At 39.0% G+C, this 18126-nt stretch overlaps 1 protein-coding gene across 1 annotated transcript in view; it reads right to left on the bottom strand.

Annotated features, from left to right (window-relative positions):
• Nucleotides 1–18126, bottom strand: part of LOC122800466 (T-cell immunoglobulin and mucin domain-containing protein 4-like) — a 545825-nt gene that overhangs the window by 939 nt on the left and 526760 nt on the right. The window lies entirely within an intron of this gene.

Below are 18126 nucleotides of genomic sequence, written 5' to 3'. Positions count from 1 at the left end.
TTCCTCCTTTTTCCCATTTTTGCATATAGGGTCAGAGGTTCAACTCAACATATACATATATAATTCACTAAATGAGTAAACACAAACAAACAAATAAAGGAGATCAAGTGGAGTTGAGGAAGTGAAAAGATTTTGTATTAGGTATAAAAGAAAATATTAAATCTGAGATTAGAAAATGTGGTTATGTTGAATGACAGTTTGTGTTACTGTGTAGGTAACCAAATGCTACAATGGAAGGTGATTAAAAAATGAATGTACTGTTTTGATATTTGCATATCAAATTATAGTAAATTACATAGTAAATTTATGGTGAATATATCAAAGGGTATTTGTTTACTAGTGACAAAGTTGATCCTACAACAGGGAAACAATATTCTGGATTGCACTTTTACCAGTAGTGGAGAAACATTAGATGTGGAACAAAAAAAAAAAAAACAGTCATTAAGGACCACAACGGGCAAACAATGAAAAAACATATATTTTTTTATTTTGCCGTGATTTACTGCACCTCCTAAAGCTGCCTGCAGCAAAATAAGTACTCATTCCTAATTTTATTTATTTTTTTTACTCTTGTCTGCCCTCATGGGGGCAGACATTGTGATTCCTTTGGAAAGCTAAATCTGTCTCAATGCACAGACTGTGAGAACAAATAGCCCTACCATTTGTTGTCAGACTAGACTTCCATTCACTTAGAATGGACCACCTGAAAAAAATGCCAAGTTAGAAAGTCTGCAGCTCATGTGTCATTCACTGGTATGCATTGAGTTTTACAAATGTTGTTCCTATTGATGTACTACACATTCTCTGAAAGAATCTTGCAAAAGTGTCAACAAATTACTGAGATAAATAAAACTTTTCACAAGGAGCAGTTTTGCAAGTTTCAATTCCTAGCCAAGTTACTCCTCCCATCTCCCCTTCTTCAGTGGGCTACAGTCTCACATTTCCAGCTTGGGTAGATTCAACTATTTTGTCAGCTTTGCATGACAATAGACATAAAAAAAATCACAGTCTGGTGTGCCACTAAAACTGTTCCCTTATGTGTCTCTTCACTTCTGAATAGTATTTCCCCAGGAATTAAAAAAAAAAAAAAAAGCAAAGCACACAGTCCAGAGTTTGGGCCAATCTATCCATTTCTTAATGTGCACAGTAAAACATTGAGTTTGTATTGCATTCTGGCTGCTGACATGATTATCTTTACATAGTTATTCTCTTATAGCATAACCTGAACTTACGGTATTCAATGCCAAGCTTTACAACAGTTCTCAGTTTCTTAACAATGACCTCTCAAGCCTCTGATGTGACCCAGTACTTTGTCAATATACTGTAAATACATAGATTAACACAAATATGTGTGCACATATGACACATACAAATACACATATAGCATCATTAAAACAAGATAAATGCAATATAAATCATATCAATATAGTTATGATTTCTAGTTTATGACCCTGGTGTCTATGGAAACTCCTTTTTGAATTTATGTTCAAGCAATTGTATATTTGTTGTATATCATCTTGTTTAATTGTTTCTTAATATTCTAACCACTGTATGCTACATCAATTGTAAAACTCTGATTTTACTCCTTTTATATTTTCTATGCTCTTTGTACAAAATAGCTATGTTTGTATAATTTATTTTTATTATTTTTTATAATTGTTTACTATGTATATGGAGCTTTTCTCCCGGAGCCTCTGCTGAAAACAGTCACTTTGTGTCCAGTTGGACTAACCTGGTAAACAAATGGAAAATAAATAAAAAATAAAATATACTAAGAAAATCAATCAATATGCCAAGAAAAATCCAAAAGTTAAGAAAAAAAAACACAAAAGGAAGTTTCCTTGATGCTGTCATGAAAGTCCCACTCACTTATTCAGATATTATGAACAAACATATAGTCAGACACACTGATGTCCCACTCACCAGGCTAAACAAGGAGAAGGTTACTGTCAGCTGCCTGTCAGGTGCCAGGATCTGCCACATAACCAACGCACTCAGGTCACTCCACAACAAGTACAAATATGACTCTGTCATTGTCTATGTTGGTGTGAATGACCTGAGATGTACCTCCCTGGACTACACGAAAAGAGACACAGAAGAGCTCTCCGATCTTGTAGTCCTGAGTAGCATTCTGCCATCACCCAGAATGATACCGCAGTACAAGGACAAAATGATTGACTTCAACAATTGGCTAAGTTACTGGTGCCATTCTAAGGGGATCCAGTATCTGTCTGCCTGGGACGACATGGTCGACAGACCAGGAGGCTTTGCCAGAGATGGCCTGCACCTGTCGCCTCTGGGATTCCGGATACTGGCTAAGGCTCTTGCCATCACTATAGTGCTTTTTTTAGACAAGGTTCAAAAGACAGATTCACCAGGAACAGACAAGCAAAAATTGAGGATAATGCTACTCAATGCTAGAAGTCAAAATCTCAAAATGCACTCACTTGAGGCACTCCTTAAAGTGGAGAACATCGATATCTGTGCAGTGACTGAGACCTGGTTCAAGGCTCCAGAGAGCACCCCTGCACTTCCAGGCTATAACTCGTACCACACTTTTCAGCCACGTAAACTGGACCGGAACACCAGAAGCGGAGGTGTGTCCATACTCATTAAGGATATCCACACCTCCAGGATAGTTGCTCAGCATAATGCATCCAAGGTTATCATAGGTTCATAGATTAGTACTAAGCTAACTGCCCTTGCGAGCCATTTTAAGCCTAGCCAATTATCCCTTGTAAGACTCAAACCCTGCACCTTGTGTTTGTAAGGCAAACACTTTAACCATTACACCACCCTCCCAAGTGCAACTCACTCTGGGCAAAACTGCAATCCAAACTGTAGCTTGTTACAGATCCCACACCATGACCCAGGATTTCCACTCCTCTTTTCTTGATATACTGGAAAATATTACGGTTCAACCAAACACCCTAATAATGGGTGATTTCAACTACCCCACCATAAACTGGGAAAACTACTCATGTATCAACTCCTTTACTCAACGTTTTCTGGAATTCATAAATTCCAATGCCCTGGATCAACGTATCCACACCCCCACCAAGGGCAGCAATGTCATAGACCTAGTCATTACCAACATGAGTGACCGGTGTTCCACACCTGAAGTCAACTCCTCTTTGGTCAGATCCGACCATAAGCTAATTACCCTAGATATCCACATCCTGCCCCCACCCCCCATTAAGGAAACCATGGTAAAAAATTTCTCCAAAGCCAACTTCATGCTTCTTAAGACAGAAGTGGCGAACTTCATGACACCCATGCAGATGGACAATACAGTTACAACTGCTGAATCCTACACAAATGCACTCTATAAGCACTTACACAAGTGCATGGATCGTGCTATCCCAAACAGAACCAAGAAGCTATCCTCCAAAAAAAGGAAGACAATCTGGTGGTCCCCTGCCATAAACAAACTGTACAACAGAAGGAAGAAACTGTTGCAAAAGAGAGTAAAATCCTATGAGTGGTGGAGCTCCCTGGTCAGCCTCAGTAAGAAGCTGAGATCCCTTATAACAGCCTCCAAAGCTAGCTACAAAAACAAAATCACTACTGATTCTAAGGATAACCACAAAGCTTTCTATAGCTATATCAAGAATCTCAATGGCAACACCCAGATCTGCTCTGAGTTACAGCACAATGGCATGAAAATTATAGAACCAACTGATATTGCCAACATCCTGGCAGATAGGTTTAGTGCTAACTTTACCCCCCTCTCACCCCCTAAAGAGCCCATATCTATACAGGAAGAATGCAGAATCCCTGTAATCACAACTACAAAGGTAAAAGCTGCACTCTCTAAAGCCAAAAACACAGCATCCATGGGACTGGAGAACATCCCAGGCTGTGTTTTACATGAACTTCAGAACGAACTGGCTCCCCACCTAAGCACCATGTTCAGTCATAGCCTCACATCAGGCTTTATGCCCACGGAATGGTGCACAGCAACAGTTATCCCACTCCACAAAGGGGGAGCCACCACTGATCCCGGGAACTATCACCCTATTAACCTGACGAGCCTGGTCTGCAAGGCCATGGTACGTATCATCATGGAACTCATAAACAAAGACATTGGTAACCTCCAAACTCTGGACCCCGCCCAGTTCGGGTTTGTGAAAGGCAGATCATGCCTCCTGAACCTAATTGATTTCTTTGAGGCAGTCACCAAAGCTGTAGATGAGGGTAAGGTGGTTCACACAGCTTATCTTGACCTTGCCAAGGCTTTCAATACCATCCCCCATTCTGGATATATAGCTAAACTCACTAAAATAGGTATAAATCCCTATGTCACAAGATGGGTTGCCAACTGGATCACTGACAGAACCCACACTGTAAAGGTTGCAGACTCCAAATCTGACTTCAAACCAGTGACAAGTGGAGGACTACATGGTTCAGTCCTGGGACCACTCCTGTTTGGTATCTACTTCTCTGAAGTACAGGCTAACACAGAAGGCCTCTGGCTAAAGATGTTCGCAGATGACTACAAACTAGGTGCCATAGTTGAGTCCCCAAATGATGTGGACATCCTACAGAAGGGCCTCACTGAGACAGATGCCTGGTGTCAGAGCCGTGGCCTCAAGCTCAATGCCAAAAGTGTCATCCCCTTTGGTAAAAACTCTGTACCCATGAACTACCACATAGGCAGCAGTCTACTTAACACCAAATGTGTGATAAGAGACCTTGGGACCCAGGTGGACAGTAGTCTCTCCTTTGATAATCACATCGCCACAGTAGTCAGGAAGTCCTTCTACATGGCACACCTCATCACAAAAGGGAACTCATCCAGGAAAAAAAGAGGTCACATTCCCCCTCTACTCGACACTCATTAGACCCATTATAGAGTACAAAGCCCCTTTTGGAATGTACCTCACAAAACATCTGTAGCAGCTGGAAAGGCCACAGAAGTACCTCACAAAGAGGATTACTGGCCTCAAACAGATGCCCTACACTGACCATCTCAAAAAACTCCAGCTTTACTCCATAGCATATCGCCTACTCTGAGGTGATTTCTGCCTAACATATAAAGCTATGTCAAACCCAGAGCTGTTGAACATGCTACACCTAAAGAAATCCCAATCCCTCCGAGCTACATGGTCTAGGGACCTAAACCTTGTCACCACAATAAACAGGACATGCTGGAGGGATAGATTCCTGTCACAGAGACTTCCCATACTCTGGAACAAGCTACCCATCTATGTCAAGCAAAGTTCCTCATTAGCACTCTTCAAGAAAAATCTTTGAGTGGATGGGAAATAGAAAATATACCCCAAGAATCACTTCTGTGGCTCTGCTCGACAGTGGCACAGGAAAATAATTTTCTTGGGTGATAAGCCAGGGAACCTTGTTGGCTAGGCTTACTTAGTCCTTTGGGCTGATAGCCTAGTACCTACCTATGAACCTATTATTAGACTAATACAATATTGTATAGCATTGAAATGTGCTGACATTATAAGTGTGACAGTTCATTATTTACTCATAAAGCAAATGTCAGAGTGGAAAAGTTCAAATAGTGGATAAAGAGGAGGAGAGGAAGAGAAGAAAGAGTGAGAAAAAGTATTTGTTAGAAGTAATAATTAGGGTAGATATGGGAGGCAGGAGAAAAAATGAGTAAAAGTAACATTACAAGTAAGAGAAATGAAACCAAGGAAAAGAATAAATAACATGGACAACAAGATTTACTGTGTGTGTGTGTGTGTGTGTGTGTGTGTGTGTGTGTGTGTGTGTGTGTGTGTGTGTGTGTGTGTGTGTGCTGAGGGGGACACTTGTGCAAGTGCAGTGGACTGGCTCCAGTAGGAAGGGACGGCAGCATCCCTCTCAACATCATAGAACAAAAGATCTGGACAAGGCCATAAATAATAGGGGACAAAGGCCCAAAATTGGGAAAATTTATAAATATTGCACTTACAAACTTAGAAAGTTGATAAACAGGTTTTCCATTAGAGTTAAATTTCTTAAGGATATGAAGTCTGAAAATTAAATGCCTGTCAATTTTCTGACTTCATTGTTCAATGATTTGCCAGTGATTTGACAGAAAACTGCAATTTTATGAAAAACAGACAAAAAATCTGGACTTTCTGCAAAAGTCTACTGCTGAGAGATATGGATGGGAGTCTTGAACCAACACCCATCAATCATTTTCATTTGTTTGCCAAAGCCATTACAGCAGTGTTTTGCAGAGAGGTGGGAAAAGCCTTAAATTTGACTGGTATGTTTATTTATTTATTTTATTTTACATTTGTTGACCAGGAGAGTACAACTGGATTACAAGTCCATTTTCAGTGGTGGTCCAGGGAGAAAAGCTCCAAGAGAACAATTTTTTACAAAACATAGTTTTAAGGACAGACTTTTGACATACAATTACCATAGAAGAGACTTTGACATACATATTAACAGATAGGATACATTCATTCTCTTCAATATAATATTAAATTTTAGAAGATATTCCTAAGTTTAGGATTCCCATGATAGATTTACTATCAGAGTAAAAGCAAAGAAACGTAGAATAAGGCTCCGAGAGAGCAGATGATGCTCGCTATAGTTGAGAAGGATAACAAACTGATTCACTATATGTCCTCACTGGGTTTTAGTTGAGAAGGATACCAAATTGATTTACAATATGTCTTCTCCTGGTTTTACTTGCTTATGGAGAGCTCAATATTGCTGGGGTAGTTTTCTCTAACTCCTGGAGAGATGGGATGAGCAGTAGATTAACAGTCCTAAGTGGGCACAGTACTATGGTTGGCTTAGCAAAGTTACTTAAGTTAGGTAAAGTGTTCTAATAAGATTTTAGCTGGGGGGGATACAGGAGCACAGTTGATTATTCAAAAAGTGCGTTTTAACAAGTTTCTTGAACTGTGATGGGGATTTGTTGTCAGTTATGTGGGCAGGAAGGGAGTTCCAGGTTTTCATTATACAGTGGCTGTAGACAGACTTACCATCTTCATTGTTATATTTGGTTACTTTGAGGAGGGATTGTGTGCTAGACATCAGGGGCCTGGTGGTTGTATAGGGTTGCAAAAGATTTTGTAGAGCTGGGGTGTTTTCAGAGTTCTGTTTTATTTTGTGGGCTAGTGATAGTTGATTGAGTTGTAGTAGTAGTGGTAGTTCTAGCCAATTGAGTTTTTTTAGGCATTCACAGTGATGTGTTCTGATGGGAGAGGTTGTAGCGAATTTGGCTATCTTAGTATAACAATTATCAAGTTTGTTTAGGTCAGATTTGCGGAGATTTGTAAGCACGGGGGAGCCATAAAGTAGGATGGATAGTAGGTGAGTCCTCGCTATTGTCGTTTTGGAGTGGTCAGTGAGGAATTTTTTATTGTGATACAGTAGGCCAAGTTTTTTATGTACTTGTTTTATGGTTATAGAAATATGTAGGTCAAATCTAAGCTGATTATCTGTTTCAACCCCTAATAGTTTGGTATGATTTATGGGGGTGATTATGGTCTTGTTAAAGGAGGAGATAAAGAAAGAATTAGTGGGAGGTGTGGCTCTGTGGGAGCTAAAGAGTACTAGCTTTGTTTTACTTGGGTTCAGAATGAGCCTTTGGTTTGTAATCCAAGTTTCTGCTAGGGAAAAGCATTCTTGAGTTAGGGAGTGAAGGATGTCAATTGATTTGGCTACACATATTATGGTGGTCTCATCTGCATATTGCGCTATTGAGGCTTTAGGAATACTGTTTGGGAGCTGATTGGTGAAGATGGTAAAAAGAAGTGGCCCCAGGATGGGGCCTTGGGATACTCCTAGGGAGACTGGTAGGGAAAGGGACAGTTAATTTTGCCACATAACAGCTTGTTTCCTTCCCTCTAGGTAGTTTTTGAACCAGAATATGGCAGGGGTGGTAAGGTTTAGAGTTGCTAGTGAAAGAAGGAGTTTTTTGTGGTTAACCATATTGAATGCTTTGGACAAGTCAAGGAAGGTGGCAGATACAAGGAGTCCATTTTTTTCTGTGAGTATTGACAATGTTGGTGAATTCTGTTAGTGCAGTGGAGGTGCTATGAAAGGGTCTAAAGCCATGTTGTTGTGTTGCTATTAGATTATTTTCTTGGAGATATTTCATTAGTTGCTTGTGTATTACCCTCCCTAAAATTTTAGATAAAAGGGGTAGTATGGCTATAGGGTGGTAGTTATTGAGTTCCAGGGAGGTTCCCCCTTTATGTAGAGGTATGATATGTGATATTTTCCATAGCTTGGGTACTATACACTCGGAGATGGATCTGTTAATTAGGATGGAGACAGGAAAGCATATGGCTTCTGCAGCCAGGTGGAGGTATTCAGCGGGTAATTTATCTGCGGCTAGAGACATTGGTTTGAGCTTGCGAAGTAGTTTTTCAATGGATTTGGTTGGTTTTGGGTGGAAGCTGAACTTGGGGCAATTGTTAGTTGGGGTAGGGGTGGATTTGCAGGGGTGGGGATATTGTCATAGGGTTGATTGTTTGCAAGGGTCTGGATGGAAAGTATTTATTAAACTGTATAAAAGCACACCAGCAGTCCACGGCAGGGATAAGCTAAACAATTTAATGAATGAAATAACAATAAAGCAAAACTGGTGCAGAGATAGATAAGCGCTTTCGCATGTAGCTTCTTCAGATCTAATAAACAACTGAAAACACTTGGTGTTTAAATACCAGCTCATCATACAATGTATCCAATCACATGCTGTGCATCATTAGGTTACTTTATTAAATTGAGTGGGGATGTCTTCTTGGTTGTTATCTAATTTTGGGGTTGGGGTAGTTGTTTTACCTGGTTGTAGAATAAAGTTAATTGCTGCCCAGAATTTTTGTGGGTTGTTCCTGTGCTTATTATGTAACTTTTGGTAGTAAGATGTTTTGTCTGTTTTGGTGAGTTTTTTGGCTTTATTAGTAGTTCAACATATATTTGTTTGTTCAATTGGAATTTACTGTTGAGGTAGTTGGTTCAGGCCTTGTTTCTTTTTTTGAGGAGGGATTTTGTGTCTGGAGTTAACCAGAGGGCATATTTAGTTTTAATTCTTGTTGTTCTGGAGGGGGCATGATGGTTAAGGGTGTTTAAGAAGGTAGTATTGAAATATAGTACAGCTTCATCAAGAGGTAGATTTTTTAGGGGGGTCCAGTTGCACATTTTAGGTCATTTATAAAGTTGGAGCGGTTAAAGTGTTTTTTGTTTCTAATTAGGCGAGTAAATATTTGGGTCAGTTGTGGTGATTTTGATCTGAGTGAGAATGTGGCTTGGTGGTCACTCACAGTGTCTGGTAGACACCTTGTTAGGGATATCAGTGATGGGTGGTATACGAGTATCCAATCTAGAGTGTATTGGTGTTTGTTTCTCTTATCTGTTTTTGTGGGGGAAGTGATAAGTTGGGTTAGGCCATGTAGGTTAATATGGGAGAGTGGGTTATGACTAGAACAGTTTTGCCAGTCAGTATTAAGGTCTCTTAATACTATGCTTTCCTGGGGGAGGGAGCTAGATATCCATTCTAGGAGTTTTTCTGTAATGGGGATATTGCTGCATGGGGGGGATGTAGCATCCTATGATGTTGATGTGTTTACTATCATTAAGTTTTAGTTTTGTTAGAGTGAGTTCAACTTTATGAGGTCTGGGGTTGTTATGTCTACTTTGTCAAGGATGAGGTGAGATTTATACACTATAGCAACACCCTCCCCTTTTCTTACCTATTCAGTCACTATGAATTATATTGTAACCTGGTGGAGTGATTTCATTGTTGTGGTGGCCTGGTTTAAGCCAAGTCTCTGTTAGTATGACTATCTCAGGTTGATAAAAGGAGAGTAGTGCATGAAGGCCATGGACTTTGTTTAGTATACTTCTGACATTTTAATTTAAAATGAGGAGTGTGGATTTGTCTCGGTGGAGTAGGGTATCATTCAGGTTGAGGGTTGGGGCTCCTAGATTTTGTAGGCCTGTGTTTGGGTGTATATCACCGTAGCTAATGAGTTGGGTTCTGAGGTAAAAATAGAGTTTGAGTAGTTTGTTTAGGGTCATAAAGTTCTTTATAGTTGTTTGGGACTGGTAGTGTTATGGCTGTAACCTGCGTGCATAGTGGTGAATAAAGAAGGTTTGGTAGTGATATGGGACTAGTTGAGTAAAAGGGTGTGTTGTAATAATGTTAGTGGAAGTAGTTTTTCTTGGTATGTGGATAAAATTAAGTTGCTTTTGGTGGTTGGTGATAGAAGTTAGCAGTGGGAGGGTGGATACACCTAGGAGCAATAGTAAGAGGTGTATGTATGTGGGTTTGGGTAGTTTGGGCATGGTTTGGTTGGGTTTGGTCATGAGTGAGAGATCTGCTTGAGATGGGGTGGGTGTGGTGGATGATGAGAGGTGTTGTTTGTGATTGTAAGGTAGTTAGATGGAAGACTGTGCTTTACAGGATGTGGAATAGTGGAAGAGAAGGAAATGGGTACAGGGGTGGGGCAGATTCAGTGATTGGTGGTTAGCATGACAGGAGTGGCTAAGTTCATTTGAAATGTAGCACTAGTGGGGGCAGGTGGGAATAGGAAGCAGGGAGGGGAGCGGAGTGAGCCCGAGTGCAGCTGGGCTAAAACTAACTCCAGTTATATCCCTGGGCTTACTTATTTCTTTTCTTTGTACACCAACTGTATCTTTCCACTTGTTTCTGTTTACACCAAATGTGTCTGTTTGGCTGTATTGTACTAGTTTAATTTACTTACACTGATGCAGTCACATTGAAAAGGGTCTGGGAAAGCTTCCTCACCACAAGCAGGCCAAAAGATAACTTTCAAAAATGGTGCCACTCAAGGAGACCCACTAATATAGACTAGTTATTGTGCATGGGGGAGGAGGGAGTTAGAGGAGGGAGATACAAAATGGGGGAAGGTATAACCAGAAAAAGCAGGTAGAGATCTGGCCCGCCCCCCTCACAGAAGACTGCAAAGAAAGGAAGCGGTAGGAGGAGGAAATTAGGAGTGTAAGCAGTTAGTTGCAGAAACACTACTTTATGGCCTTGGTGTGCAAGTAATACAAAAGGAAGGTAAATCTGTCTGGGGGACAAAATACACAGAGTAAATGGTACTTGCCTTACTTTACAAGTATTCAGTGTGGAGGCAGATCTATTTGGGACAAGATACAGCAAGTATATTGTTAAGTTACGCCACCCAGTGGCAAAAGACAAAGCTATAGTTGCCTGGGTGGGGGGAGCCCTTGCAGGTGTGCACGCTGGCCAAAACAATGAAAGGGCATCCATCAGACCACATTTAAAGAAGCGTAGGCATACTAAGTTCTGATATTTTAAATTTATATGCACTTTGATATTTGCACATATATATTCCTTCTGGGTAACTCATTCATTTCACATTGCAGGTTTTAGCTCCATTTTAGATAATAATTTATTTATTTATTTATTTATTAATTATTATTTATTATTTTTTACCCATTTATTTCTTTATCTATCTACTTATCCATTTTTGTACATATGCACTCACATTTTACACTTAGATATATATATTTATTTAGATACCACACTTATATACATTTTTACACAGAAGCATATATACATTTATGTGTACTGATTTTACTATAACAAGTATCACTTTGTTTTGATAATAGTTCTCTCGATCTGTATATGACTGTTCCTTATTGTTAGTTATTATGCTTCTGATGGCATCTACCCACTTAGTTCATAAGTCGCCTTGCATTATTACCTGCATATATTAAGGTTTTATTTAATATGACTACCACATGTACTTATGTATTAGGCTGTATATACTTTTATATTTGATAGCATGCTGCCTATAATATGTTTTCATACTTTCTCTTTTGTATTCTCTATGGAATGAAGTTATTTAAATTTTTAATAGAATATGTATATAATATTAAGCTGAATTTTGAGATGTCAATAATATTATGTTTATATAATTAGTTTTTAGGTTTTGTTTCATGGCGCTTCTGCTTTAAAAATTGATTGATTAATTAACATGCAGATATTTAAAGCACACGGCTACTGTGCCTCCTGTTTGTGATCTGAAGAAGCTACTAGTTAGTGAAAGCGCTTATCGTGGTTTATCTGTGCAATAAACTGATTTATTTGTTTTAGAAGACTGGATTACTTGAACTCTTTACACATCGGATGTTATCTCTCACTCTGTTGACGCTTGTTTGAGTTACTTATCTATTTATTCATTCATTTCTTTACAAACAAGCGTGCTGTGGCAGTAACCGGCATTTTATTTATGTTCTAATGTTTAAAAAATAACTAGTAAAAGTAACAAATGTGCTGTAAAAGAAAATGTAAATAACCAGTCACAATGTTTAAAACATAACTATTAAGGACCACATCTGCTAATAACAAGAACTGTAAATATCCAGTCACCTGTGCAGACTTGTCTGGTAGGTATCCTTATTAAAAAGTGTTATTCTTGGCTTGCAATAACTATAGGGAGAAACCGGACCATAGCAGTGGTTTTATCTGGCAATGTTGCAGTTGCTGGGGGGGGGCGAGCTGTGATGATGCAGGTAGACCAAGTGGGCTATGCAGACTTGTCCGGTAGGTATCCTTATTAAAAAGTGTTATTCTTGGCTTGCAATAATTGTAGGGAGAAACCGGACTGTAGCAATGGTTTTATCTGGCAATGTTGCAATTGCTGGGGGGGGGGGGGACCTGAGCTGTGATGATGCAGGTAGACCAAGTGTGCTATGCAGACCTGTCTGGTAGGTATCCTTATTAAAATGTGTTATTCTTGGCTTGCAATAATTGTAGGGAGAAACCAGACTGTAGCAGTGGTTTTATCTGGCAATGTTGCAGTTGCTGGGGGGGGGGGGGGTGACCATACCTCTCAACCTTGAAACATCAAAAATCTGGACAAGGCCCATGAAAAATAGGTACAAATCTGTACACTGTTTAACATAAAATTTGCATACATAATTATGTAACCCCGCCCACTCCAGTGGAATTGTGGGATACCAACTTTCGTGCAAATTGAAGAACAGGCAAACAAAATATGGCACCAGAGTCACCCCAGCCATTTCCAATATCCCTTTACCTGGCTATTTTGCCCTATTCACCATAAACACTAATGTGTGCATACTGCTTTGCTTCTACAATGATTATTTGGGTTTTAATTTTTACACTTTACAGCACAATGGACAAACACCAATAGACACCTGTTAAACTGTCTCACAATGAAAATAGATTTGGCATTAAAACTTCTCTACCCTTGAAACTCACATTCATTAAAATAGCATTGAAACATGCACCACATCCAAAGAAAATACATCTGGCCAGTGGTGGATAAAGATTACCTTTTGGGTTGCTTTCAAATCACTGGCCCCTTGCACACAAAACAAGAAACATACATGGCTTTAGTAAATTATATTCCTTGTATAATACAGCACACTTGTTAGAGCACATTTTTAATTTGTTTGAACATTTTTTCAGTAGGCAATGAAACAAAATGCATGAACCAGTAATAAAAAAACTGCCCAATTCAGAACATTTCCATCATAAAACTCTACTTACACACACAATATACATAAAAAAATAAAATGACAGTAATTTAAGGCATAGGTATCTTGCACAGCTCTTATTTTCAAGTTATGTTTTTTTTTGGGGGGGGGTGCAGAAGGCCAAAAACCAGGGGCACATTTTAAGCATTGCTTATTTAATTTTGGAAAGTTGCTAGAATAAAATGTGTTACTGCCATGTATTTCACTGGCAAGTCTTAACACAGGACTCTGTGCACTACAATCAGAGCAACATACCACTATGCCAAATCAGCAGCTTGTTTCCCAAAAGATAGGAAGACTGAAACTTAAATGGCTATCATTTAGTGAATTCATTTCTCACTTCTTACTATAGTTCTCAACCTCTTAGCACAAAAACCTGGACAAAGCCAACAATGGGAGAATACAGCCCCAAATTAGGTACAAATTCAAATACGGATCTTATAAACTTATAAAATTGCTAGAATAAAAGGTTTTTGTTACCATTTATTTTCTGAAGAATATGAAGTCTGAAATTTAAATGCCTGTCATTATTTAATAAATTCATCAGTGATTTGTCACAAGCATCCTGAAACCACAGAGTTTGGGGAACAGAACAAAAACAATTCACAAATGGTGGTGGCTAGGGACATTAGGCTCTTTTTACCCTATACCCAGGGTACAGGGTTTGAGCCTGAGTACCTCTAGCCACCAGGTGTATTATAACGGGGGCATTTACACACACGCACACACAGATAAAAATGCACACCTCCATCCTGAACAGTGTTCAACGTACCTTTAAAATGATCATTATTCAAGGGATCATTACTACCCAAACCTATGTAGACCTCGCATGAAAAAGGGGAAAAACTAGGATTACCTTTTTCAAATACTGACACGGAATGCACAGCAAAAAGCTTTAAACAGACAACTTGTCTGCTAACATTAACCACACAAAGAATGCTTCTGGTACAATGCTGACGGCACCTGCCTAATACACCTTTGCTTAAATTAACATCTCCTGGCTTATCTATACATAGCCCATGAAAAACGCAATGCCTCACTGTCAAAATACCCAGTTATTCATTAAAATGTGGCTATCCACTGTACGGGACAGGAAGGTTAACCAAACAATACCGATTCCAAATAACATCATACTGTTCCATACTACCTGATCCAAAGATACACAATACAATGACACAGAAATTCGTGAGCAACATAAACATACAAATACTACTTAAGTTACCACACTATTAAAAGTAAAGGCACTGCTAGCAAATTGTTGCTTGTCACTCCCACTAATCCAAGGTTCAGTAAATTTTAAGTTGGTATATACTTCCCTGTAATTACATTTGAGTTTTCACACTTCAGAAAACTGCAGTTATGGTGCTCAAACAACATACAAGGGTAACCTTTGTGTTAGAAATAACTTGTTTCGCCTTACTAGCCATGAGACAAGTGAAAGATGCTGTAAAGTGTACTTCCTCCTTTCTGGGCTTGCTATAATACTTTTCTCTCTATTTTCTAATCAATCATTTCATCAATAACCACAAATAAAGGGAAACCGTTAATATATGAAAGGGGACTACTCCGGAAACTATGTTATAAAATGCTCATAATATAAAAAGACACAACGTATGGTGAAATGGTTGCATAGGACCTAGCTTGCCTAATTGTGTTAAATGTACATGGAGTCTTAGCAGACAAACCCATGACAAACAAAACATAACACAGCTGAACATGCCTCCATAAAACAGTGCGCACAGGTACTATTATTAAAATAGTAAAATAGGTAATATTATTAAAATAAGATCTGCACTAACTGTTGTCACGGGAAAACTGTGTGTGTGTGTGTGTATACGCGCGTGCACACACACACACACACAAAATATGTTTGCAAGCAGCAGCTGCTGCATTTGAAGTTACCGCCCGTTACCTTAACTGACAGGCTGAGGCTCATAATGCACACACGCACACACAATCACATTTGTTCCTTACCTTATCCAATATCCAACCAAGCCATTTCCAAAACAGCAGCAGAAGATCCATTAAGTGAAGTCGCTACAGGGTACGGCAGCAGCACCAAAGCAAAGCCCTTCTCTTGGCTTGACAGCAGCACCAAAGTCATTTTAGCTAGGCAGCCTAAGCAAAGCCAGCAATTCTTCTGGCAGCAACAGTTACTTTTAAACACTTCCCGCCTGGTTCTTTCGGCAGCTACTACTCGCAGCCAGCCGGAAATGATGACGTGAGCTCCTTGAGCTCAGTTCCGACTGGCTGGTAGTGCTGACGGAGCTGACGTCATCGCGCACGTGATGACGTCAGCTCCGACAGCACGAAAATTAAAAAAATAAAAAAAATAAAAGCAAAGAAATCGGAAATGAAGGGGTGCCACTCGGGAATCGTGGCACCCCTTCATTAAGACCCCAAAACTCGGTAAAAAACGAGTAATTCGGGACGGTTGGGAGGTCTGGGGGTGACCCGAGCTGTGATGATGTAGGTAGACCAAGTGTGCTATGCAGACTTGTCTGGTAGCTATACTTATTAAAAAGTGTTATTCTTGGCTTGCAACAACTGTAGGGAGAAACCGGACCATAGCAGTTGTGTGGGTGTGGGTAGCTGTGTTTGTGGAAGGTGGAGGTCTGACTCTGTAAGTGTGGTGCAAATGTTATGCATTATGAAATGGAGAGATTAAGAGTAAAATTGTGCTGCAATTTCATCACTGCTTGATTCAGGCATGTGGATTCCACTGTGTTTGTCAGTGCTATGTTTGAGTGCATTGCTTTGGAGTGTGGTATCACTGCTACATCTGCTAGTACTCTTTTAATACAAGTATCTGATTTGGAAGTTTTCTCCAGGAGTCTGTTGCTGAGAGGATGAGAAACATGCTACAAGTATACAACTAAGACAAACTACATAAAGCAATAGTAAGAAAAAGTACTAGGTCACATCAGAGGCTTGGGAGGTCATTGTTAAGAAACTGAGAACTGTTGTAAAATATATCATTAAATACCATAAGTTCAGGTTATACTATAAGAGAATACCTATGTAAAGATAACCATGTCAGCAGCTAAAATGCATTACAAGTTGAATATTTTACTGTGCACATTTTAAAAAATGGATAGACTGGTCTAAACTCTGGACTGATGCATTTGCTTTTTTTTTTTATGCCTGGGAAATGCTATTCAGAAGTGAAGAGGCATACAAGGGAACATATTTAGTGTCACACCAGGCTATTCTTTTGATGTCTATTGTCATGCAAAGCTGACTAAATAGTTGAATCTAGCAAAGCTGGAAATGTGAGACTGTAGCCCACTGAAGGAGGGGAAATGGGAGGAGTATCCTGGCCAGGAAATTAAACTTGCAAAACTGCTCCTTGTGAAAAGTCTTTTTTATCTCAGTAATTTGCTGACACTTTTGCAAGTTTCTTTCAGAGAATGTGTAGTACATCAGTAGGAACAACATTTGTAAAACTCAACCCATACCAGTCAATGACACATGAGCTGCAGCCTCTCAAACTTGACAGTTTTTTTCAGGTGTTCCATTCTAAGTGAATGGAAGTCTAGTCTGACAACAAATGGTAGGGCTATTTGTTCTCACAGTCTGTGCATTATGGGACAGATTTAGCTTTCCAAAGGAATCATGGTGTCTGCCCCCATGAGGGCAGACAAGAGTAAAAACAAAATAAAATTAGGAATGAGTACTTATTTTGCTGCAGGCAGCTTTGGGAAGTGTAGTAAATCATGGCAAGATATAAAATATATGTTTTCTTCATCATTTGCCCGTAGTACAGATTGGGAGACCACATTATTTAAGATCACTGCTGTTATTAAAATATTAGAGACAACATTTTGTTATGAGATTTTAAGGTGAAGAGGAGAGGGCTGATTATGAAAATATTAGACCATCCAGAGAAGAATTCTAAGTATTAAAAGAAGTCCAAAAATTAAAGTACATGCATTATGAATAGTGTAATTTTAGAGGTTTAAAAACATATAAATGTTCCAGGGAGGTTAAAAAAGGAATCTTTGGAGAATGTAGCTAACTGATTGTTAAAACACAGTTGTACACAAGGACAGGCAAAGAACATTTCATGAGTACTTAGAAATATTTATGGTGTCAAAAAAAAGAAGGAGAATAAACAGAAATGTAGCTGAAACTGAATGGAAAGTGGGTAACAATAATCTGTATGATGGCTTTTGTGTATGTTTGTTTCAGTGTTTACAGAATAAAACAACTTTAGCGTTACTATTTCAGAAGGTTAACTTTGCATTTGAAGGAGACATGAATAGATGGGAAAAAATTAAGTAAGAAAAGAAGAGCTAAGTATGCTGAAGAAGAATTGTGCAAATGGGTCTGATGGCATGATTCCTAAACTGCAAAATAAATAAATAAAACAGAGTTATTTTAGTAGTAAGTCACTTATTGCTCTTTTCAATATGATTACAGTGATTAAATGAACCTGAGGAATAAAGGTCATCTGTTATAATACTATTGATTATAAAAGGTGACTGTGTAATAAAGTAATGGGAAATTGAAAAAGATATACCAACAGAAAGAATTATTAATTACAGAGAATGATTTAAAAAATCAGTTTAGCCTTCTTTTTTACTAAAGAGTGACCATATCAGAGTAACTCAGCAACTATGTCTGCCCCCCCAGTACATGTAGCATTTCTAGACA

This window comes from Protopterus annectens, chromosome 4.part0 (assembly GCF_019279795.1).
Source record: "Protopterus annectens isolate FY-2018-M chromosome 4.part0, PAN1.0, whole genome shotgun sequence".
Lineage (NCBI taxonomy): Eukaryota > Metazoa > Chordata > Ceratodontiformes > Protopteridae > Protopterus > Protopterus annectens.
This window is presented reverse-complemented; position numbering and strand designations above follow the sequence as displayed.